Genomic DNA, 26,469 nt, shown 5'->3' on the forward strand with positions numbered 1-26,469 from the left:
TCTATTATTTCCGACTATGTTGTAATTATTATAGGAGCTACAAAAAAATATTTCGGCAAAACAAAAACCCCATGATTTAACCCATTGAGTGCCGAGGTGAACTACGTGTACGTAGACGTTGCCTGTTGATTAAAGGGCGATGTATTTGGCCTCCTGGAACGGTAATTTTTATAATAATGTAAATGATCACGAAGAAATTTGTCTTTATCTATAAATTTCAACACGGGCGAGGTTGGGAAGGCGAATAGTCAGCTATTGAATTTTATTTAGAATATATTTATATTTATTAACCATAGGGAGTGACAATAACATAACGTTCGAGTAACGTGAGTGAGAGTTGAACACAGCATACAAGATTTTATGACGACACGTACTCGAACGGTGAGCCCAGTTGCAAGAGCACTCGCACGGAACACATGTTGTTTTCAAATTTTATTTGTGTATTAATCCCAGAAGTGAGGGTTATCACTTTAAAAACATAAAAAATTGATAATAACATAATAAATGACAACAACACTTGGTCAATGTTTTGAAGCTACATCAGTTCGTAAAGGGGCTATGCCATGGGGAGAAGAACTGATAAGAAACTCCCAGCCCATTTTTTTATTAATAATATAACCACTTAGCCTATAATATCTTTTCTAATATATAAAATTCTCGTGTCATGGAGTTAAACTTTGAACTCCTCCGAAACGGCTTGACCGATTCTCATGAAATTTTGAGTGCATATTGGGTAGGTCTGAGAATCGGACAACATCTATTTTTCATCCCCCTAAATGTTAAGGGTGGTCCACACGATTTTTTTTTTATTTTTTTTTATTTTTTTTACATTTTTTTTTATTTGTTTGATTATGAGTCAGCATTAAAAAATACATACAACTTCAAATTTTCACACATCTACGATCAACAGTTACTTTTGTATCGCGATTTTATTATCGGCAATACAACGTTTGCTGGGCCAGCTAGTAATATTATACAATTTTAGGTGGTCTGCGCAGAATCAGACAAGAACTATGCATCATTACCTCTACATAACCTCCTAAGGCTTCTTTGTCAAAGAAACTTTAATATATTTCTTGAATTTGTGCTCAGTGAGTCCTAGTATACTGTCTGGTATTTTATTGTAAAATTGAATACCAAGACTTTATGAAACTAGCTTATTTATAAATGCTTTTGAAACAGATTTGTTTTAACAAAGCTAATGTTGAAGGAAATCTTCAATTTATAAAATGTTATATACTATTTATTATTTCTTGCAGTCTCTAATACGGCACGGAGTAGGGATGGATACTTATTACTTACGTATTATTATGGCGTGTGAAAGAAATACGAACTAACGATTTATTACAATTATCTATGTTGATATGGCATTAATGTAAATAATGACATAATTGTGATATAACTTCTAGCGTAGTTATTCTACAATATTTGATCCAGACTAACGAAACTAACGGCCGTTCCCAATTTTCTATCCACTGATATATTTATAGATATACTAGCTGACCCAGCAAACGTTGTATTGCCGATATTAAAATCGCGATACAAAAGTAACTGTTGATCGTAGATGGGTGAAAATTTGAAGTTATATGTATTTTTTAATGCTGACTCATAATCAAACAGATTAAAAAAAAAAAAAAAACGTGTGGACCACCCTTAACATTTAGGGGGATGAAAAATATATGTTGTCCAATTCTCAGACCTACCCAATATGCATATTGGGTAGGTCTGAGAATCGGATCGCACTCAAAATTTCATGAGAATCGGTCAAGCCGTTTCGGAGGAGTTCAATGTTTAACACCATGACACGAGAATTTTATATATTAGATTACTACCTTCTACTGTCGGTAATTAGCTGTCAATAATCTGAAGCTATCCCAACATACCCGATAAGTCATTCTTATCGCCTTGTATTGGGACGCGTGAATTGCAATTTCCATATAAACTTCTATCGCAGGTAAGCTATCCGTCGTCCCATTGACAGACAACGAGTACGGATAAGGTGAGTTACCGTCGATAAGTTTATTGGGACAGAAAAGTCAACGATAGTACCGATTTTTATCTCAAGTAAGAGATAGACTGAATATTGAGAACTGCCGTAAGGGTATGTTCCGAATTCCGATATGCACTGCGACCACTGTACAGTGTGACGTCAATTTAGTATACTGTGAAGCCGTTCCTTATAGCCAGTTATACTGGTTACTATTTAAAACGGAACGCAATCCCGTATACTGTCAGCCGCATTTTTTGACGCAGCATTCAAATGAGTGTATTAATGTTTTCTAGTTTATTAAAAAAACTTTTATTGTAGTACTGTCAAATTAAAAATATTTTAATTAATATTTTAGGCACTCGAGTGGTTTTGACTTATCACGTGATCAAAGTACTGCGAGTAACTTACCTCGAAAACGCCAGTGCTCACAGTTTAATATGGCGGCGATTTATGACGTCATATATTTCTCTAAGGTACTGCGGCAGTATACTGGCAGTCCATAACGGAACGAATTTTTCTAAAGTGATAGCACTGTGCAGTGCTCGCAGTGCATATCAGAACATACCCTAAGAAAAAAGCGATTCACTCGATTGTATGACACGTGCAGTCATTATAAAACTTATATCAAATCACTGCACGTTTCATACTAAACTAAATTTCGATTTTTACTTAGGCAGTCACGCATCTTATTATGTAGTATTTACATCCTCTTTAATTTGATCCATATAATTTTATTCTATGAAGATATTATTATCTAACATAGAGTAGGGATGGATACTTTCGTAGGGTTTATCTATTAGACATTGACAGATCGCCAGAAGCGCCACCATTCAAACTTCATCCACAATAAAGACAGTGACATTCAACGTCAGGTGAAATAGCGGCAAAATTCCATCGATGACAACAGAGAAAATAGAAACATTTTTAGGATATTCCTAAACCATTCTTTTTATAGTAATTAATATTATATGCAAATTTATGAGAAAAAATGAAATATCCTGATTTTCTCCAGGAGTATGTTTTACCTTAAAAAACACAATTATGGCCTTGGTTTACGTTAAGAATTCATTTTAAGTTATCAGATTTAGTTCAACTTAGTTTAAATTCATTTTAACTAACACTTTGAACGAGTGATTTTTCCCCAAAATACGGCAAAAATTCCTGAATGCCAATAAGTTATGTGAATAACTTAGGGGACGCGCGCATGCGTAGACACCCCCTAAAAGTAACCCATGTTATAGTTACGCCATCTTTCTTACTTGTATTCTTAATTCTGCAATAAATTCTAAATACGCTTTAATTCTAATCGAACCGAGCACCAAATGGACTTGAATGTGTGATGTGATGTTAATATAAACGAAAGACGTTTGAGTTTTCGCATGTTACGTAAGCCGTGGCTTGAAGAAGATTCGACATATAAGACGTAAGGTATGAATTTCGAAATATACTATAGAATTTAGCCGCAATATTTAATAATACATAAGATCGCCTGCTTTTAAAGTGACCAGTACTTAAAATTTACTTTAGATTGGTTGAAATCATTGATTTTTAATTTGCTTTTACATACGTCATACAAAGCATGTGCGTAAAACAGAATGTACCAACGCCGTGTGATATGTGTACATTAAATATTTATAATCAATTTAAGTTTTATGTCATTCGTCTGCAAAGAAGCTTAAAAATACTACTTCTTCTCGCTTATAACCTGATTCAAAGACTTTTATTTTTAACCCCTGACGTAAAACAGGGGTGATAGACGCTTAAATTGTGTATTTGTGTTTTTGGGTACCTGTCTATGTTCGTTGCATCATAGCTTCAAAAACAATGGACCGATTTTGTTGCAGAACTTTCTGTATAAAAGCTGATATCTGATTAAGACAGTGTCTGTATTGTTTTAGATCGTGGATAATAGTACCTACTTACAGTATTGTTTTAGTTTTCAGTACTATAATTTTATAGTTATAGAAATATTACATCCATTCGTCTATGACCTATATCATACAAATTACAATATATATTGAACACTCATACAATATCTAATTAAAATTTAAATACAAGATTATATCTACTGTCTAATAAGCTAACGCAAAATTTTCGCCAGTAATAATATAATTCGCTAGAGCATAAGGGGATTTGTACCTTATGTATAACGCAATAGGGTCGTGTATGACGTAACTTACCTACATAAACAACCTTTTTGCTTGTTTAGTATTATTATTGATTGTTATATACCACACTGTTCGGCATCATTTGAGAATAATCCTTAGGGGTGTAGAGGCGCAATCGATTCATTTATTCATTCTCTGACTAAGGCTGAGATCTAAAGAGCATACTTAGACTTTGCTCAGTCTTTACTCACGTATAACTTAGCTGTGTTTGGGCTAAGCATAATCTTTGATTTCGTTTTTATAATAATTAGGCAGCTGAAATTATGCTGAGAGACAGCCCAATACAAAAGTCAAGTTCGCGTTTTATCACAGAGAAAATAAAGTAAACCTTGTATTTTCCTTGAATAAGTATACATCGATATTTTGTTTTCAAGACATTTCAAGAGCATATTATATTTGTCACATAAATTATTTTGAACACGCATCCTTCAGATTTAAAATAATATATAATATATTTCTTTTTTATTGATAATAAGGGGCGAGACGAGTAGGACGTTCAGCTGATGGTAATTGATACGTCCTGCCCATTACAATGCCGTGCCACTCAGGATTCTTGGAATACACAAAAATTCTAAGCGGCACTACAGCAGGTTTCGTCACCTTGAGACATAAGATGTTAAGTCTCATTTTTCCAATAATTTCACTAGGTACGGCGCCCTTCAGACCAAAACACAATAATGCTAATACATTACTTCTTTACGGCAGAAATAGGCGACGTTGTGGTACTGGTGAAAATATATATAACTGATATATTTCGACGAGAGCTGAGAATAGAAAGGTAAAGGAAAGTCACAGCTTTTCCAAGAATAAAAGGATCCTAAGCGGAAATTATGTGGAATAGCGACGATGTACATCAAAATAAGAGCGCTTCGACATCCACCGGGCGATACTCGAACCGGCGATCTCTCACGTTCCCTGCGAGCGCTCTATCACTGAGCCAACCGTTCGATTGACGTAAAGTTCATAAAGCTTGATATGTCTTTGTTCAACTTCCAGGTTGTGGCTTCATCTACAGGATCTACTTTACAGTTGATAACCTGCTAATATATATATATATATATATATATATATACTTAAAAAGTAATTATTAAAATTGTCATCATTTTGTTATTCGCCACCAGTGCGTTAAAGTTGAGCTTAATATGTCATATTATTATGTTTTGTCCAATGACGTTCTAAACATAAATCATTGGTTTTGTCAAAACAAGTTATAACATAAACGTTTTAAGTCCATCAAAAGTTAATACAATCTAAGCGAACAAGCAAATCACAACTCTTTTCAATGGAGAAGCAGGAAAAACGAACTTACGGGTCAACAGATGATCATTTTCGTTTTATTTAATGAAAAAAAAATATATATTCTTTTAAATACGCGAGGTCGCGCTGAATTAAATTGAAAAAAAAGGCGGGTCCAACATCTCCATAATCTATTTGGGGTCGGCGCTCAATGATCTAGGATCTAGGCTCTATATTATTGACTTACCGTGATGGCGCTCTCACACGTTCTAGCAAATCTACATTAAAACAAACAACTTTTGCAAAAAAAAACTATTGAAAATATGGGAGTACGTCCTCCCATATTGTGCCATAAATCTGTTTCAGCTAATTTCATCACCAGATATTAAAATCAGTATACGGATGAGCGACGTGAACAATGTACATCCTAAAGAAATGTTACCAGTTCCTGGAATAATAATGATATGGAAATCGACATCATGATGCTGTAGCCTCCAAGTCAATCTCCATTTCCAGAAATAAGTGTGTGTCTTCTACTGCATTTATCACGGGGAGTGTTCCGAGGAGCTGTTTCACCTGACTCCTGTCGCCGAGTTCCACCTTCACCCGATACACCATAAATTAGAATATCATCCCCACTATCTGGATGTGTGGCATCCACAGTGTGGTTTTCAAGAAACTTTTTTTCAAGTACTTCAGAGCTTTAGAATAAGGTTCCTTGTTCGGTGTTTCCGGGACGGTATGACATGGGTACCTTCAAAAAAAGCGCGTACACCTTCCTTAAAGGCCGGCAACACTCTTGTGATTCCTCTGGTGTTGTAAGAGAATGTGGGCTTACCATCAGCTGACCCGTACGCCCGTTTTCCTCCTCGTCCATAAAAAATATGTATTTTGTATTTATTACGTCGAATCCAGTATACATTATAGATCTTACATTTATTGTAGTGTCTTCTATTCGGCAAATTTAAATTAGCATGCAAAAAGTTTACATAAAATAAAAAAAACCCTTAACACTTTTTGTCCGTTAATCATTTACACGGGAGTCGAGAAAATTATTTCTCTGGCAAGTTTTTTATTTTTAGAGTAGATGATTGAATAATATTATGCACATATTATATGCAGGTATTTTAATTTATTATATTATTACTAGCTGACCCAGCAAACGTTGTATTGCCATATGAAGTAATAAAATAAAATAGATGACGACCGATTCTCAGACTTACCAAATATATCGTACATAAAATTTATCGTACTACAATTATTATAATATTCAATTGCTGTCTTGCATCGCATATTGCGTATCTGTGGATGTAATAGAATAATATTAAAATCGCGATACAAAAATAGGTGTCGATCGTAGACGGGTCGGGATAATAAAAAAAAGTGAAAAAAAAAAATAGAAATTAATATTAGGGAATAGGAAGTAGCCGATTCTCAGACCTACTGAATATGCATATAACATTTGGTTAAAATCAGTAAAGCCGTTTCGGAGGAGTAAGGTAACTAACATTGTGACACGAGAATTTTATATATAAGATTACCTGAAAGGTTTAAGGTTTGATGACGATCATTATAATAAAAGCAAGGAAGCGTTTCGGTAAGAAAATTTAACCAAACTGAGTGAAGACGATACGTAATATGACGATACTAAATATTATAAAAAAAAAAACATAATTTCATATAGCAGATATCAATGTGGAGCAGATGTAATCTACAATCTCCATCTCGTTCATTAGTTTGATTGCTGTCATTGTAGACTATTCGCAATCTCGTCGTTATTCATCGTCCCCTGAAAAATATTGCAATACATTAAGTAGGTAACCTAAATGGTGCAAAAATACAGAATTTTGAAGACATAATTTTAAAAAATAATAGAGAAAAATGCACAGGGTAAGAGATGAGAGGACCTATTTGACAAGATTAAATATGAAGAAAAACGAAATATAGGTAATTAAAAAAAAAGAATTGAGATGGCCGATCAGTTGCAACAGTTGCAAATAGTAATTTTACTGTGATAATTAAGCACTGTACTATAGCCGAAAAGTATCCATTAACTAACAAACTTTAAGCGTAAAAACTTAGTATTGTTTTTACGTTACCTAAGTATTTGTATTTCGTTGGTATTTTGGTTAAAGGAACTATCGATTATCCTCTTCTAGTTTTGTTTGTTTTTCTACTTGGTATTGTGTAGACAATATAGTAATCATAGGATTACTTGTATTAAAATTATTTTAATACCCTCAAATTTTATTTTCACGAACCCATTAAAATTCTGCCTCTCCTCCTCGTGCTAAAAGCAATGCTTAGTAAGGCGGTAAGTTAACGGTGACACCTAAAGTCTATATCCTTTTAAAAGTATATTATTTCTTTGTGTAGTATTTGGGTTGATCTACTAGTTGTTGAAATCCTTAAATAAATATATTCTTCTTGCATATACCGTTTGTAATTCGGAATCAAAAGAGTCTCGATAAAAACTACCTATCCTTTATAGGTCTTAAGAGATAAGGTATTAGTTAAACATAATGTGAAAATTATACAATACATGTTTCGGTTACCTTAATAAGTTCACTCAATATTGAGCTCAACATGAGAAAATATTGTTTCGTTATGCAAATTGGGGACCAATTTCCGTTTCCTGTTCACAAGTGGCAAATTGTGGGACTTTTGCAAGGGAATATTCATTCTTTTTATACCGGAACATCAAGGATCATTTTTCTATATCATCGATATAGATATGTGTCATTTAATTTTAAGCAAAATAAAATGAGGGTATCTTGATAAAATATTTAACTAATATATGCTATTAAATTAAAAAATAATTATAATAAATTCATATACTTAATTTTCAACGAATCAAAAGGCTTTTCAAGCTGTTTTTTTTAACGATATCGTAATTTTATGGTCACGTGCCACAACGCTGACTACAAACTTTCCTTTCTAAATTCCAATATTTAATGTTACCCTATAACTTAAGGGGCCTAATGGGGTGGCTCAGTTAAATCACAAAAACCCATATTAATTTATCTATTAACAATTTGGCATAGTCTTTTGGATAAGTAATTTATTTAAATATTATTAATTTACTTGTGAAAAAACGATCTTTCCTAGTGCTGCGGGGCAAGATGGAGTAAAATATTTAGAATGAAAAAACCAAAAAATATTTATTTCGTTGAGGTCTTTATTATCTACAACAGCACAAGGAATGAAGCCAACCCAATATTTTGATAAGTTTAGTAAAAAAGGATATATTAGTATAAATATAGTTTATTATGATATAGAAATTATTTCTTTCAAAATTGTTTTACTTTTTTTCAAGAACTAATAAATTTTTTTCATTCTACAAAGTTAAATGAATCCATATAGACTTTCTTACCCAACCCCTCTTGATACACCCCATCATACCCAATACCATTTACCCCATCATGCTATTGGTTTATAAACCATTTGCTAGAAAAGGCAAATAAATTTTTTAAAGTAAAGATGTCTAGAGCTACACACAAATAGACGGATTTGTCCTCAACTATTTTGCACTTTGTAAAAAAAAAAATATTTGTTTCTTTACTCACTGTTTCTCTCACCCGAACCATTTATCGAATAAGGTTTTTCATTGGCTTGGTACTTTTTATGGGAAAATGTTCAGTTTCTTGCAGTTTTCGTGGTAGTATACTAAAAATCTTCACATTAAAAACTTGAACATTAACTCTGTGCATTTTTTAATATTTTGCAATGGTTAGGGAATAATTACGCACGAATTGCTTTATTTATCAAAAATACAATATTCATTTATTGCGCTTTCGTACCCAAAAACGACAATTTATATTATTACATAAAAAAATTAACACTTCAGAACATTACAATTATTTTACAATCAAAAGTTTATCTCTCAGAAAAATCAAAGAAATGGGCGGCATTAATAGAGCACGGCAATACTTCAAGCCGGCCCACATACTAGCGCTCTACAAAGCGCAGGTCCGGCCACACATGGAGTATTGCTGTCATCTCTGGTCTGGCGCACCCCAGTATCAGCTTGATCCATTTGACCGCGTGCAACGTAGAGCAGCTTGAATTGTGGGGGACCCAGTGATCTTTGAACGGCTGGATCACTAGGCGTTGCGTAGAGACGTCGCTTCATTGTGTGTCTTCTACCGCATTTATCACGGGGAGTGTTCCGAAGAGCTGATTAACCTGATTCCTGCCGCTGAATTCCACTTTCGCACGACACGCCACAAGTTAGGATATCATCCTCACCATCTGGATGTGACTGGCGGTCCTCCACAGTGCGGTTTTCAAGGAGCTTTCTTCTACGTACTACAAAGCTGTGGAATGAACTTCTTTGCGCGGTGTTTCCGGGATTATACGACATGGATACCTTCAAAAAAAGCGCGTACGCCTTCCTTAAAGGCCGGCAACGCTACTGTGATTCCTCTGGTGTTGCAAGAGATTGTGGGCGGCGGTGATCACTTAACAACAGGTGACCCGTATGCTCGTTTGTCCTCCTATTCCATAAAAAAAATCAACTTTCATCCATAATTTCAACGACTGTCTTACGAATTTTTGATCAGGTCACGTGTCCTGACGCGAGTTACACACTTTATACCCATCACAAGAAATGTGCTCAACGCCGCTAAAGATGTTTTCACTTCAATAGATATATACATCATATTATTAAGGAGTCTAACTCAAAGCACTGAATACAAGGTACAAATAATATCAACTAAGCGACACTACCGAGATTGCCAACATCCATTTCAACTCCGAAGAAGGTTTTCAACTGTCTGTTTTCAATTCCCAGAAGTGATTTGAAAGAGCGACATCTCAAATCGATTTCCTAGTATTTCCTCGTTGTTGAATAGACTTACAACGTAGAACCTCTACGTAGTCCAAGAAACATACCAAGGTTTACGAACGATACGTCAAATCATAGGAGGGTTAGTGTTAACTTTCCTTTATTTTATTATTATGTGGATGATGCTAACAGCTACTGTACTCAATAACTTTTGTTTTGTATTCATTTACATTTACTTTTTTGACTTACTCGTGTAAGACATTGACTATTTGACGTTTGAGTGTGTCTGTTGCATCATTTAACATATTATATTGTAATTTGAATAGTGGCAATGAGTTTCTTGCTACTTCTTCTCATTAGCTCAACCCTTTACGAAGTACGGTAGATTCAATAAGAAAAAAAATTTTTTTTGACATTCATAAGTCTAATTTCCGTGACCTACGTGAATAAACTGATTTTGATTTGATTTGATTTAACTTTGGAGACGCAAGTTTGATCCCGCAATATTCACAAATTTGGAACTTATAAAATTTTGTTCATTAAAGTTGATTCTCTGTATCTAACTTCTTTGTACAGCTCAATCTAAATATGTATCAACACTAACTAAAAATGAAAGGAAATACCAAATTTTCTATTTTATTCTTCATTATTCTTCAACTCATCTCCTATTCAAACTTTTTGTTAGAAATCTTACCATCGGAATACTGTGGTGATACTTACAAATAAAAAAATAGGAACACTTGAAGTTTAAAAGTCTGGTAAAAGTTTAATTAAACAAAATTTTTTCAATTTTCAAATTTTTTATGAACTAATTTTCACGTGGTTTGCGACAATTGACGCGTTTTTTGAGCCTCATAAAGAAAGAATCTTTGAGTTTCAATTGATCGAAGTAATTCCGAGTTCCGAAAGAAAACCGAAAAGTGTTATTTCGGTTTTCTTTCGTCAACGGCAACTCACGAACGAATCAACCGATTTTGACCGGCTTAGTGGTGATCAACGTGGTTAAGAGCTGATTAGTTGGAATATATCAGTAAAGCAATCGGTAAAGATTTATCGGTCCGGATCGGTCCGAAATTTATTCAAAATCTAAGATTTGTCAACCCCTTTCGAATCGCGATGAAATCGGTTGAGCCGTTCAAAAGTTATAAGAGGTTTACATACATCTATATATACATTTATATTTTCTTAACGGGAAGTTAAAAAACGAAAAGATATTAAAATTTGAAAATGTAATCCCTAGTAGACAGACGAAGTATAATACGGCTAGGTTTGAAAGCGACCGATTGCTTAAAACGTAGTGGATTTTGGCTATCTCCGTTTTATACACGATTATAGCCGTCATCTGTCAATATGTCAATGACTGCACGTTTCATACAATCGAGTGAATTGCTTTTTTCTCAGAGAGTTTCGCTAGGCTGCGCACATTATGCAGATGTTATAATGCACACAAACAGACCACTAAGCTTTAATTAGCTGAAAGCTTGCTATGTGACACAGATTACAAAATGATTACTGTAACGTACCGGTTACGAGGGGATAATATTTACTTTAACAAATAGTCGCCTACAGGTTGTGATTTAACCATAATATAGAACTGAATAATCCAAAATCTTATCAAGCGTAGGACTGCTCTATATACCAGAACAGGGAAACAAAATAACATCAAATATGTAACTATTTATGATTATTCAAATCTACGCACGCATTTTATTTCCCTTATAAAAATGGCGTAATGATTAATTACGTTTGTTTTGACAAATAAAGTCTTAAATGTAATCAGAATGCAGTTTTATTTTTCAAGTTATTTAATTTCAATATGACATTCTAGCGAATTGACCGCACTATAGTGCTATAATCTAGTTGTATCATTTAAGTCTGCATCGCGATCGGTTCTGAGCATCTCTTTCGATTTTACTCCAGGTCTTTCCGTTGCCTTTCGCTTCGTAAATGACAGTCCGCGGCCAACTTTGCCTTGGACGGCCACGCTTTCCCTTGAGGGTTCCAGTCTAGGGCTTGCCTCGGTATAATATGGTTGGAATCCCTCAAGAGTGTGTTCCACCCAGCTCTATTTGCGGCGTTTTATCTGTTGGTCAATTGGGACTTAATGACAGCGTAGCCAAAGATGATCATTGGAAATTTAGTCGGGCCTGTGGACACTATATGTGCATGTACTACTCGGGAATCAAACGCAAGTGTAAATATAGATAATTAACCCGTATTAACATTTGCATTTTATGCCAGAAGAGGAGAAAAACACAGGACAAAAGACACATATTTTTCTTAAAGTAATCACTTTATTTTGTACTAAACCATTTCATCGTGTCGTTCACAAGTATGGTTAAATACATCCGTTAAAAGTCATAAGTCAAACAGCAGATGAATTGCACTGATAAATTTTCAAAGAAATACCACTTTGTCTTCAAAAGTCCAAGCATCTAATAATTGATGAACAAATTACAAGTTATCTAGGTGAAATTCAAAACTGTTCTTCGCAACTTCTACTACGTATTCAATAACAAATAACAGGGTACCTTTAAAAAAATTATCATCTTTTTTGGATAATGTTTAATTTTCTTTGGACTTTTGTACGGAAAATAATTTTAAAGGCTATTTTTAAATAAAATTTGTGTCTCTGAGTGAACTAATGACTCTAATGTCAAATCCCAGCCACATATAAAGTATTCTTCTTATCTTTGGTGTATTGCACCCCAGTATCAGCTTGAACTGGGTGAATGGTTCGATCGCTTGGCGTTATGTAGAGACGACGTTTCATTGTGTGTCTTGTACAACATTTGTCACGGAGAGTATTCCGAAGTGCTGTTTCATCTGATCGGTTGGTGTCTAATTCTACCATCATATTACATGCCTCAAACTTCAAAATCATCGTCACCATTTGGATGTTGTTGTCGTTCTTTAACAGTTCAAGGAACTTTTTTCCATGTTCAACTAAATCTGAAATGAGCTTCTTTGCGCAGTATTATCGGGTCGCTATGTTATAGATGGTGACGGGGAAGGTAGAGGGGAAAAATCCGAGAGGACAAAGTTGGACTTAGAGATCAGGTATCCAAACATCTGGATATCCCTGTCAACGTAGCACTGCACCAGGCTACCGTCTGTAACCGATGGAGACGTGCTTTTGACAGTATACGGAGTCACGATCCTCAGCAGGGACGACGAAGATTGCAGTGGTGATCACTTGCCATCATGTAATCCGTACACTTATTAGTCCTTCTTTTCCATAAACAATAGAGAAATGTAACAAACATCGAAAATTTCAATTAGCTAAGATACAACTCACATTGTCTCAAAAGTACTGACTAAGCTCTGAGTTATAGCAACATAAAAGGTAGCTTTACGCATTAGATCCTAAGAGCTATTTTCGCACACGAAGCACCTGATCAAAACACGACAATTATCTGGAACCATCCTGCACATTTAACCGACCATTTGTCTGAGGAAATATATGGCAATGAGTCCACTATTTGTTTACCTTCTGTCATGAATGACGAACAATCCAATTTCAACTTTATTGCAGCACTGAAGCTATGGGACTTTGGGAATTTTGGAGCGATCGTTTGAGACTAGTCAAGTAAAAACAAGAATCTTTAAATATTTATTACTGAGACACGGCAATGTCACTGAACGTTGTTGAAAGCAATATAGTACCTAATTAGAGTATCTATCTATATAATATATGAGATATTTCCACCTATGTAGTTAGGTACTGACTCAACGCGATATCTCTGAAACCATAAGATCTATGAACTGAAATTTGGTTGGTTCCTTTCGCCGAGTAGAGGTCAGCTAAGAATGGATTTTACGAAATTTCACCCAAAGATATTTTTTTTTATTATGAACAGAACAACGTCTGTCGGGTCAGCTAGTATAATATATGTTTATTAAAACATTTGATTAACCTGATAAATTATTATTTCTAACCCATTTTTTATTTCTCTCTTCCATATCTTGAATCCTAATGAATGGATTCGTAAGCGGGTGATTTAGCTAACTAATATATAGCACATTTAGAAAATCTTTCAGTTTGTCAAGTAAAATTGACTCGAGTTTCCGGTTCGATTCCCGCTCGGTTTTGATGTTATTTAGGGCAATAAATCATTGTTCCCAAGTACAAAAGCCATATAAAGAAGAAATACGCTTAGATCATTTATATGTCCAGATAGACTGTTACAGCTGTGAAAACGTCGAAAATAATTTAGGTTGACAGTTAACCTCTATTTTGCTATTATTTTAGCAATGCACGCACACTAACACAAAGTGACATACAAATCGCTTGTGTAAGACGTAGCTTGTCAAGCACACTAAAGTTATAATACTGGCCTGTTTTCATCGGTTGTCTAGAAGCAAGAGGCTCTAAATAGAGGCAAAAAATTATTTAAGGAAATAAGGATATATATATATATATATATATATTTATTCATAGAACATAGTACTGCTGTTATTATTTGGCACCGTTGTATTTTAAATTAGCCTAATTTAAATAATTTATAAATTACTATGATAAAAATATTGTAAGTTTAAATATTTTATACAAATAATTCTTTTGTTAAAATAACATTGCATGCAACAATAATTTAAACTTTTTTGTTACTAATATTTGAATTTATATTTGTGTTGTATTCGAATTTAAATACAAAGGATTTTACGTAAAGTTCAGCTCATCTGAATATGCCTAATACTGTTTAGTACATCTATGAAAGTTATAGGAGTTAGGCTGATATCTTAAGAGCATACTTCGACTTTGCTCAGCTGAGTGATAAAACCCAATCTTGACTTTTGCTGTGGTTAGTCTTAGCGAAACTCTCTAATAAAAAAGCGATTCACTCGATTCTATGAAACGTGCGGTCATTAATAGATTAATAGATGACGGCTTAAATCTTGTTAAGAAACGGAGATAGCCGAAATCCACTACGTCTTAAGCAACTGTTCGCTTTCAAACTTAGCCGGACTATACTTTGTTGCCAATCGCCATACTGTAATTACTACTATTTCAAACTTATGTCAAATCATGTTTGATATTAAATTAAATTTCAATTTTTACTTAGGCAGTCCCGCTTCTACTCTACCTTTACCAGGTAATTTTCAAATTATTCAACATTTCCATAATAAAGTATAGAGCAGAATAATAATGCACCCACTAGTATGCATAGGTTCTCCATCATGTGAATCTGGAGGCAATCCAACTTCTCGACACTAAGGACATAGAAGACACGAAATAACTAAACCTTTCGAGTTAGTATATTGTGACATAATTCGTTTATTGTAAGTTAATCATTAATTCATATTTTAGAACAAAATCAGAGTCATCCTTTTAACAAGAGAGTGCAACAAAATTGCCATGGGACATGGGACTAATTCAATAAATGGTATATTATAATTTGATAAAATTACATATTAACCTGTTAGAATTGAACAATATCAGATCACAATATGTAATCTAGGAATAAAAAAATAACCAAAATGTATGTTAATATATTTACATTACATAATATAATAAAATTCGACGAAGCAAAGGCAGGATGGACAGTTTGTAAATACATGATGTTTGGGTTGAAGAATTCCCAAATACATCTTGTTGTCAACATAAAAGAAAACTTAAAAATTTGTCTCTAAGGTTCTGCTAACTACATAATATAATGCTTTCTTGTTAGTGCTTTCAACTGTCTGATTCATGTGACATTTTCAAGTAGCGAGAATTTGAATCAGAATTAGCGGTAAATATGAAATACTTAACGGCTTCTGGCTTGTGTGACCTTGGCCTCTATAGTAACCACAATCGATATTTTGTTGAAATTCGTGACAAAACCAATTTAACCAATTTAAAGAGCAGGAAGCTTTCTATTGGGTATAATATTTAAATGTATACAATTTGAATAAGTTTTTCTTTTTGTTTGCATATATGTTTGAAGACTTCGTGAACATAAACGCATAGATGTCAAGTACTTGCTGGTAAAGCAAGGCTTAGCGCTTACCAAAGAGGGTAGACTATTAAATCAATTTTCTTCGTTAGTTATATCTTCTAAAACTTAACTTTGTCACAGTGGTTGCATGGCGTGGGTGTAGTGCGCTAAAGTATGCTCCTCCTCCTAATTTACTTTATAGGTCGGTTATTTTTACGAACAGAATTATCTGTTGCTGGGTGAAGTGCGCTAGGGGGAGCATTACGTCCTTAGTTTCTTATAATGTCATATTAACCATCAGCATCATTTGCCGCTGGGGTGCATGGCATGCGTGTGGTGCCCTGGGGCGAGAACTACGTCCTAGGCTACTCGCTTCGCTAGTCATATTAACCAACAGCATCATTTACGGCTGGGGTGCATGGCATGCGTGTGGTGCGCTGGGGCGAGAACTACGTCCTAGGCTACTCGCTTCGCTAGTCATATTAACCAACAGCATCATTTGCGGCTGGGGTGCATGGCATGCGCGTGGTGCCTTGGGGCGGGAACTACGTCCTAGGCTACTCGCTTCGCTGGTCATATTAACCAACAGCATCATTTGCGGCTGGGGTGCATGGTATGCGTGTGGTGCGCTGGGGCGAGAACTACGTCCTAGGCTACTCGCTTCGCTGGTCATATTAACCAACAGCATCATTTGCGGCTGGGGTGCATGGCATGCGAGTGGTGCGCTGGGGCGAGAACTACGTCCTAGGCTACTCGCTTCGCTGGTCATATTAACTAACAGCATCATTTGCGGCTGGGGTGCATGGCATGCGTGTGGTGCGCTGGGGCGTGAACTACGTCCTAGGCTACTCGCTTCGCTGGTCATATTAACCAACAGCATCATTTGCGGCTGGGATGCATGGCATGCTTTTGGTGCGTTGGGGCGTGAACTACGTCCTAGGCTTCTCGCTTCGCTGGTCATATTAACCAACAGCATCATTTGCGGCTGGGGTGCATGGCATGCCTGTGGTGCGCTGGGGCGAGAACTACGTCCTAGGCTACTCGCTTCGCTAGTCATATTAACTAACAGCATTGCTTGTCGTAGTCGGGGTGCATTTCCTATTCACTAGCAGTGTCACGTTCACGGGGTTGCGTGTCACGTTAGTTGTGAGCTGGGTTATGTTTCACGTCTTGAACTACTCGCTTCGTCGATCATATTAACCAACAGCATCATTTGCCGCAGGGGTGCATGGCATGCGTGCGGTGCGCTAGGGCATGCTCTGCGGCGCCGTGTGGTCTGCCGCGCCGGTGAGTCTCCGCGGGCTGGCACCTCCACTGCCATCCGCGCGTCCCGATCTCCTCGCCTCGCTAGTCATGCACGCGTTGCATGCCAATGATCAAACCAGTTTCTTAGGTAAGTAAAAATTAAGGAATACTGCATTCTGTGACATTTAAATTGAAAACGATTTAAATAAAACCGCGTAGTACAATAACGTCTGAATTTGACTTTACTTAAGGATTGGAGGCTGTAATTTTGTTTCTTCATCGTGATGGTGAAGCCCCGTTTCATCCATAGTTATAAATGAAACTAAGAAATTATTCGTATAATAAATAAAACAAATCTTATAACTATATTTACAATACTAAGACTACATAAAATAAAAACTATCATTTCGTGGAGCATCAGTGCGCGGTAACATTTTTATCCCTATGCGTTCGTTTAAAATGATATACACGTTTAACCCATCTATGTTTATTCTGAATGTTTTAAGCTTCCTTATGCCATTCGTTCTGTCATTACCATTGTTGAGCAACCTGAGTGTGGGTCATCTTTGGTGAATGTTCTTCCACGTTTAAAAAACGTCAAAAAAACTGAAGTTGACCGTTAACTCTATTTTGAGCAATGCACACTAACACAAATCGCGAGTGTAAGACGTAGCTTGCCACGCACACTAAAGTACCCTTTCCTGTTTTCATCGCTTGTCTACCAGCAAGATCCTTACCCCCTTATTCATAATGGTCCGCTAACTTGAAACAGCCGCTAAGGAGTGTTTTTTTCTCATTCTGACTTAGGTCAATTGAAGAAGACAGAGTGAGAATTAGAAATGCTTTAAGTTAGCAGACTATTATGAATAAGGGGGTTTATCTATATCTATCTATATATTACTATCTATATTACGTATAATTTTTCTAAGAACCGCACGCAATTCAATTTAATTAATTTTCTTTAAACTTTCTTAAAAACATTAATTTTTTTAGTTCCACAGAGTGTGCACTTCATTTCCACTATTTAAGAAACGCTCCTAACATCTATATCTATACAGCTATACTAATAAATGGAGAGCCGGTGTGTTTTTTTTTATGGAATAGGAGGTCAAACGAGCGTACGGGTCACCTGTTGTAAAGTAATCATCGCCGCCCACGTTCTCTTGCAACACCAGAGGAATCACAAGAGCGTTGTCGGCCTTTAAGGAAGTTGTACGCGCTTTTTTTGAAGGTACCCATGTCGTATCGTCCCGGAAACACCGCACAAGGAAGCTCATTCCACAGCGTTGTAGTACGAGGAAGAAAGCTCCTTTAAAACCGCACTGTGGAGGACCGCCACACATCCAGATGGTGGGGATGATATCCTAACTTGTGGCGTGTCGTGCGAAGGTGGAATTCGGCGGCAGGAATCAGGTTAAACAGCTCTTCGTAACACTCCCACTTCGGTGTTTTGTTCAATTATACTTCAAAAACTACTGAATCAATCGGAATCTTACTTAGACCATAAGATGCAACATGTTTCGGAGAAGGTTTCAGTATATGATATATTGGTGATAACTTATTCGAACCCATATATTTTGGACTTAGAAATACCTTTATTCGCAATTCAAATAATTCTGTCAATGACATTTCATTTCATTACATATCTCACAAAAGTTTTAAAATGCTTGGGTTTTTCTTACGTACCACCAAGGCTTTTACATCAATTCCTACGCTTAAAATACTATACTATTCCCTTGTAAGATCTCAGGTTGAATACAATTCGGTAGTTTGGTGCCCCTATTACAAAACGTACATCACTAGGATTGAGTCAGTTCAAAAGAAATTTATATCCAAATTGAGTTATGTCACTAATAATTACACTATTATAAGTTACAAGGACAAATTAAAATTTTTCAATATGAAAACCTTAGAATTGCGAAGAAATGCGTCACAAATTCTTTTCTTATATAAATTATTAAATAATCAATTAGACTGTCCATTACTTCTATCTAAGATTGGATTATGTGTACCACCTTATCCTTGTCGTATTAGTACATATCTGCCAGTACATGTACGATTTTTTCAGAAACAATTATGGCTCAAATTCACCTATCCAACTTATCTCAAAATTATATAACAGTAAATTCCATAGTAATAGTAGTATAGATATAAATTTTAATACATTTGGAATTTTAAAAAATACGCTTTTGAACCCTTATAATTTGGATGTATAAAATTATAGTTTTTAGTAATAGAAAACACATATTGTAGTAGTATTACTTAACTTACAATAATAAATGAAGGCAACGCTGTGCATACCTATAAGTTAGATATACAAATATAAATATAAGAAATTTTATATTATAAGTAGTCATAATATTTATTGTGTGTCTAGTTGGTAAGCCTTTTCTAATAAATAAATAAATAAATAAACATATGACAATTCATACAATGAGGGGGTACATAATTTATATCACAATATTATGTGTGTGTTAATATTTTTTTTATGAAAATTAGGGACGAGACCAGCAGGAGGTTCAATTGATGGTAATTGATACGCCCTGCGCATTATAATGCCGTACCGCTCAGGATTCCTTAAAAAACACAAAAATTCTGAGCTGCACTACAATTACGCTGGTCACCTTGAGAAATAAGATGTTAAGTCTCATTTGCCCAGTAATTTCGCTAGCTACGGCGCCCTTCACACCGAAACACAATAATGCTTACACATTACGGCTTCACGCCAGAAATAGACGCCGTTGTGTTACCCATAATCTAGCCGGCATCCTGTGCAAAGGACCCTCCCACTGGTAAAATTATTGCAGCACTTGTTTTTAAATAATATACAACAATATTAAAAAAATTATGAAGCTATAACGTGACCTCTTTGAATTTGTTATACAATTAGTCGAGCTAGTCATAAAAGTATTGCTTTTCAAAATGGCTCCTAGATGTCTGCCTGATATTGTGAATGACGTGTTATAAAGGTGGAAGGACAAACTCTTTTATACGAATTTTGTTTGTCACGTATTAAATACCGCCAAAAGTGTACGTATGAAAAAGGTGGTCAAAGCAGCAAGTGAAGATAGCACCTAGAAACATGTCGCGTTTTAAAAGATGACTTAGGACTTGCAGCCTTTAAGAGAAGTACTGCTCATTTCTTAACTGATAACTAAATAAAGAATAGGGTGATAAAATCGAAACAACTGCTGATGCGGTACGCAAAGGGAGGAATGAGCCATACTTTTGCGGAAAAGGTATCAAAACATCGGCACAAGTGTATCAAGATAGCAATCTTGAGACGGTAGTGAAGCCCCTTTACAACACTATGTTAAATAACCAAGAACGGACCTTCCAGCAAGACTCGGCGCCAAGTCATAAAGCTCGGTCTACGCAGTCTTGGTTGGAATCGAACGTTTCGGACTTCATCAGAGCTGAAGACTGGCCGTCATCTAGCCTATTTATGGTCAGAGTTTTAGAAGGTACGGCTTGTTCTAAACGCCATATTAATTTAGAGTCCCTAAAACAATCTGTACGATGGGCAGTGAAGAATATTCCCATGGGAAGAGTGCGTGCTTCTATTGATAACTGGCCTCAACGTTTTAACTGTATTGCACATGAATTGGGCCTTCCGGCCTTTAAGAGAAGAACTGGTCATTTCTTAACTCATAATAATATCATATTTTTAATAATCATTTTTTTATAACTGAGCAACATTTTACCAAGCAAAATAACCGTATTTATGACCGAGCTCACGGTAGAAATAGGCACCGTTGTTGTACCCATAACTTAGCCGGCGTCCTGTCCAAAGGAGCCTCCCACTTCTAATCGTGTAAAGGATGTCAAAGATATTATGATTAGGACAATATAGCTCTGGCGCTGTATATTTATACAGGTAATTTTACCTCGGTCATTGTGCAGGGTGATTTATGTGAAACAATATAATCTAATATATAAAACTCTCGTGTCATGGTGTTAAACTTTGAACTCCTCCGAAACGGCTTGACCGATTCTCATGAAATTTTGAGTGCATATTGGGTAGGTCTGAGAATCGGACAACATCAATTTTTCATCCCCCTAAATGTTAAGAGTGGTCCACACGATTTTTTTTTTATTTTTTTTTATATTTGTTTGATTATGAGTCAGCATTAAAAAATACATACAACTTCAAATTTTCACCTATCTACGATCAACAGTTACTTTTGTATCGCGATTTTAACATCGGCAATACAACGTTGGGTCAGCTAGTAATATAATAAAGTATTTAATTAAAATAGAAATAAAAACTGTGTAATGAAACGTCTTAATATACGAGTTTTATATACTTAGTGAGTCTTCAAAATTTAATGCAAAAGTTAAAAAGTTAATAATGTATACAATATTTTGTTGAAGTACAGTAGAGAGTACCTCATTCAGACGAGAATCAGTTTCAAACATTGTACAAAACATCACCTAATTAAAAAGTTCCAGTTCTTTTGAAAAACTGCCACAGAAACACAAATATTAGCTGGAACGAATGCGATTTCCACAAAATGGCTCCGTGAAGCTTTTCATGAATTTTCAGCGATGACTCAACTGGTTTTCCCCTTGCCCTAGTCATCGTACACACAAACGATTATCAACCTTAACATGATTGTTAAAAAGTCTGCTTTTGCGTATTTTAACGCGAGTAAAATGCTTTCTCCATTTTTTATGAATCAATCCAAGAAACATATTGATAAGTATAAGATATTAGGTTGGGGTAAGTTTCTTCGCATTTTATGTGAAAACTCGAGACTTTTTTTAAGTTTATTTATATTTCCATTACCATAGAGTCATTATCTGTTTAACGGCCGTTTTCAATAACGTATTTATCTTTAGTTTAACTTACTAGAGGTAGACAAATCTGTCCTTTTACGCTTACTTACATTTCAATAACCTATTGACAGATAGCATTGGACCATAACTATATTGATTATTGGACATAACTATGGATAGATAACATCTTGTCATTAAACGGTGACAGCAATGTATCTGTTACTTAAACTAAGGATAGATAGGTTATTGAAAACGGGCGTAAAGGATTGCGATTATGTTCTGAAAAGCAACGCGCGACAAAACGACCTAAATCACTCTACGCCCGTCACTTTGACACTATAGATAGAAGATGTGATAATAAGTTTTCTTTTATGCACTAGAAGTGTAGGGTCATCTATGGTATGTAATCACCGCCGCCCGCACTCTGTTGAAACACCGGAGGAATCACAGAACGTCCAATACCAGTGGTGATTTAGTATTAATGCGTAAATTTTGTGTATTTCAGTATATTTTTTTATGAAAATAAGGGACAAGACAAGCAGGACGTTCAGCTGATGGTTATTGATACGCCCAGCCCATTACAATGCAGTGCCACTCAGGATTATTGAAAAACCCAAAAATTCTGATAGGCACTACAACTGCGCTCGTCACCTTGAGACAGATGTTAAGTCTCGTTTGCCCAGTCATTTCACTAGCTACGGCGCCCTTCAGACCGAAACACAGAAATGCTTACACATCACTGGTTCACGGTAGAAATAAGCGCCGTTGTGGTACCTATAATCTAGCCGGCATTCTGTGCAAAGGAGCCTCCGACTGGTATATGTAACTGCGGAAACTGTACCACAGACTGCGACAATCACAATTCAATATTATTAATAATATTTCATCAACAAATCTTTTTCTAAACAAAAATTGTCGTCAATTTGCGCAGTATTACTGCACAAGACCCCTAATATCCGCGGCGTTGCAAGCATACGTAGCAATGTAATGCATGATTATGTATGTAAGAGTCGTCCGACAAGTAATTAGCGCGTGTAAAATTTCTATTATATTCTTATGCGACAAGTCTCAACTTGTCTCATTCTCAAATGATGCACAAGCCTTAATACATGATCGGATTTGGTCCGGCCGAGTCATTGGATGCTGTCCGGTACCGGACCATATTCAATGGTATGTCGCATTATTTATCCCGGGTTCGAATCCCGGTAGGTGCAATCATTTATAAGATGAATATGAATATTTGTTTCCGAGTCATAGTTGTTTATTTGTATTTTTGTATGTTTAAGTAAGTATATTGAATTAAATATATCGTTGTTTTGCATCCATAGTACAGACTATGCGTAGTTTGGGGCAAGATAATTTGTGTAAGAGTGTGTCTTTATTACTATTGTCCATAATTATTAACATTATATCGCACAAAATTATTTTTATTACCGTCCGGACCATATAGAGAATGACGGTAGACTAGTTGATGTGAGGCACCCACCGGACCGTCCGATGGTTTTAGACTGAACATCGTTCACAATGATAAACCTAATATACTCACTACATACATACTAAACACTACACCCACTCTTATTTAATCATTATGTTTCATAAGCACATGTTATTCAGGACTTCTTCTTTTTTTATAGAGTTACCATACTAGTTTACCAATCCACAGAATATTATTTATTAAAGTTATTAATATATTCGTCTTGCCAATTTTAATCAGTCGAACTTTGTGATATGCAATACATGACGTAGAGAATTTAAAGTACCAATTAATTTGTGAAATAGAAATGTTGTAAAGTTTTCATATATAAATAAATAGTTTAAATTTCTTTCGTTTACGAAGTAGCACGGATGACTAGTTTTTTTTATGTCAATACGGAACGAGACAAGCAGGACGTTCAACTGATGGTAATTGATACGCCCTGCCCATTACAATGCAGTGCCGCTCAGGATGAATTTTTTTTTATGGAAAAGGAGGATAAACGAGCGTACGGCTCAACTGTTGTTAACGCGCACATTCTTTTCAATACCAGAGGAATCACAGGAGCGTTGCCGGCCTTAAAGAAAGGTGTACGCGCTTTTTTTGAAGGTACCCATGTCGTATTGCCCCGGAAACACCGCACAAGGAAGTGGAAGAAAGTTCCTTGAAAACCGCACGCATTTCTTGACACACCTGTTGTTGCGGATGTCCATGGGCGGTTGCCTCACCTCTCCCCATCCCGTAAGCCTCTTGCCCGTTTGCCCCCTCTCATATAAAAAAACTGTGGAGGACCGCCACACATCCAGATGATGGGGATGATATCCTAACTTGTGGCGGGTCGTGCGAAGGTCAGGAAAAACCCAAAAACTCTGAGCGGTACTGCAATTGCGCTCGTCACCATGAGACATAAGATGTTAAGTCTCATTTGCCCATTAATTTCACTAGCTACGGCGTCCTTCAGACCGAAACAAAGTAATGCTTCCACATTACTGCTTCACGGCAGAAATAGGCGCCATTGTGGTACCCATAATCTAGCAGGCATCCTGTGCAAACGAGCCTCCCACTGGTAAAGTAATATTGAACAAAAGCAACAGTTCAGATCAAACAAACAACATTCCATGATATTCGGATATAAAAGATAATCTACGTTCGTTAAACATTAGAGTACCTAATTACAGTACAAACAGGCTGGAATATCGTTCGTATTGACTGCTCTGAATGTAATTGAAAATCAATACAGGCTTCGTACCGGCCTGGCAATAGCCATCTATTATTCAAGCATAAATATCAAAGCCTGCGTTGAACAAACGAAGGATAGTTTTGATGAACAGAGGGAGTGGATCAACGCAAACGATTTCTTGCTATACTCGACGAATAACAAGTGGGAGGCTCCTTTGCACAAGATGCCGGCTTGATTGTGGGTACCACAACGGCGCCTTTTTCTGCCGTTAAACAGTATTGTGTAAGCATTATTGTGTTTAGGTCTGAAGGACGCCGTAGCTAGTGAAATTACTGGGCAAATGAAAAAAATCTTATGCCTCAAGGCGACGAGCGGAATTGTAGTGCCTCTCGGAATTTTTGGCCTGAACGGCATGGTAGGGCGTATCAATTACCATCAGCTAAACGTCCTGCCTGTCTCGTCCCTTATTGTCAAAAAAAAACATAAAAAAACATAAACTTTATGAAGCTTATCTGTGTATGTAATGTTTAAGATTTATTTACATACGTAATACTTAAAAAGAAAAGAACTATTTTCAATAAGATTTATTACATCAGTTTATAATACTTAAAAAAGACTTTTCTTTTCAAGTATAATATAAACCATTTTCAATAAAAGGCAAAACAAAAAATAATTCCATAGACTTACTATACTAGCGTATAAACGACGTGACAGCCGATTGTTAATGTGTGTATTATTAGCTAGTTTATTACTCATGTATATAGAAGATAAACACTAGATTCGCTGTCAGCGTATGTAAATGAGATAGCAATAGTCTGTGACGTGTGTTATGTTTTCATGTTTTGGTTCGGTACGATTTGTATAACATAACGGGTTCGAATTCCGGTAGGTGCAAGCATTTATATGATGAATATGGATGTTTGTTTCCGAGTCATGGATGTTTAAATGTATTTATGTAAAATTATATGAATTTATGTATGTTTAATTAAGTATATTGTATTAAATATATCATTGTCTTGTAATCCATAACACAGGCTATATATGCTTAACTTGGGGCAAGATAATTTGTGTAAAAAGTGTGTCAATATTAATATTATTATTATTTTAATAGACAACAACATCCCATATTTTAATAATAACTGAATTCACACCAAATTACTCAATTACGGATTAAAAAGCGGCCAAGCGCGAGTCGGACTCGCCTATGTAGGGTTCCGTAGCAGCAAGTAACAGAATATAAAAGTTCTTGTAGTTCGTTGTGACATTGATCGATGTTTTAATAATAGTTTTTAACGATTTATGACGTATTAAAAAAACTACTTAGTAGATCTAGTTAAAACCAATTATCGATGGAAGTTTGTATGGTAATGTACATCATATATTTTTTTTAGTTTTATCATAGAAAGTAAAACTTAATCAGTTTTTAATCAAAACAAATAAAAAAAACGGATGTCAGTTGGTGCTGGGGCTGCTGCTTGGACTGCCGAAGACAGCAAGCGTCGCAAATATGTTGGTCTCAGGGTCAGTTTGTGTCGTTTGGTGTCGAGACACTTGGCCCGTGGGGCCCAGAGGCGCGGAGAATGTTCAAAATACTATCTTCGCGCCTCAATAAGGCTACTGGAAACCCAAGCGCTGGCAGCTATTTCGGTCAACGGATCAGCCTTGCTATCCAACGCGGTAATGCTGCCAGTAT

General features: G+C 35.8%; 1 protein-coding gene across 1 annotated transcript in view; it reads left to right on the forward strand.

The window, feature by feature from the left end:
- The first annotated feature begins 3,226 nt into the window (after positions 1-3,226).
- LOC126970813 (protein Fe65 homolog) overlaps positions 3,227-26,469 on the forward strand; it is a 105,160-nt gene continuing 81,917 nt past the window's right edge. The window contains exon 1 of the mRNA XM_050816936.1: positions 3,227-3,418. The gene's annotated coding sequence lies outside the window, so the exon portion shown is untranslated. The remainder of the gene's footprint in view (positions 3,419-26,469) is intronic.

The sequence above is a fragment of the Leptidea sinapis genome, chromosome 22 (assembly GCF_905404315.1).
Source record: "Leptidea sinapis chromosome 22, ilLepSina1.1, whole genome shotgun sequence".
Classification (NCBI taxonomy): Eukaryota; Metazoa; Arthropoda; class Insecta; order Lepidoptera; family Pieridae; genus Leptidea; species Leptidea sinapis.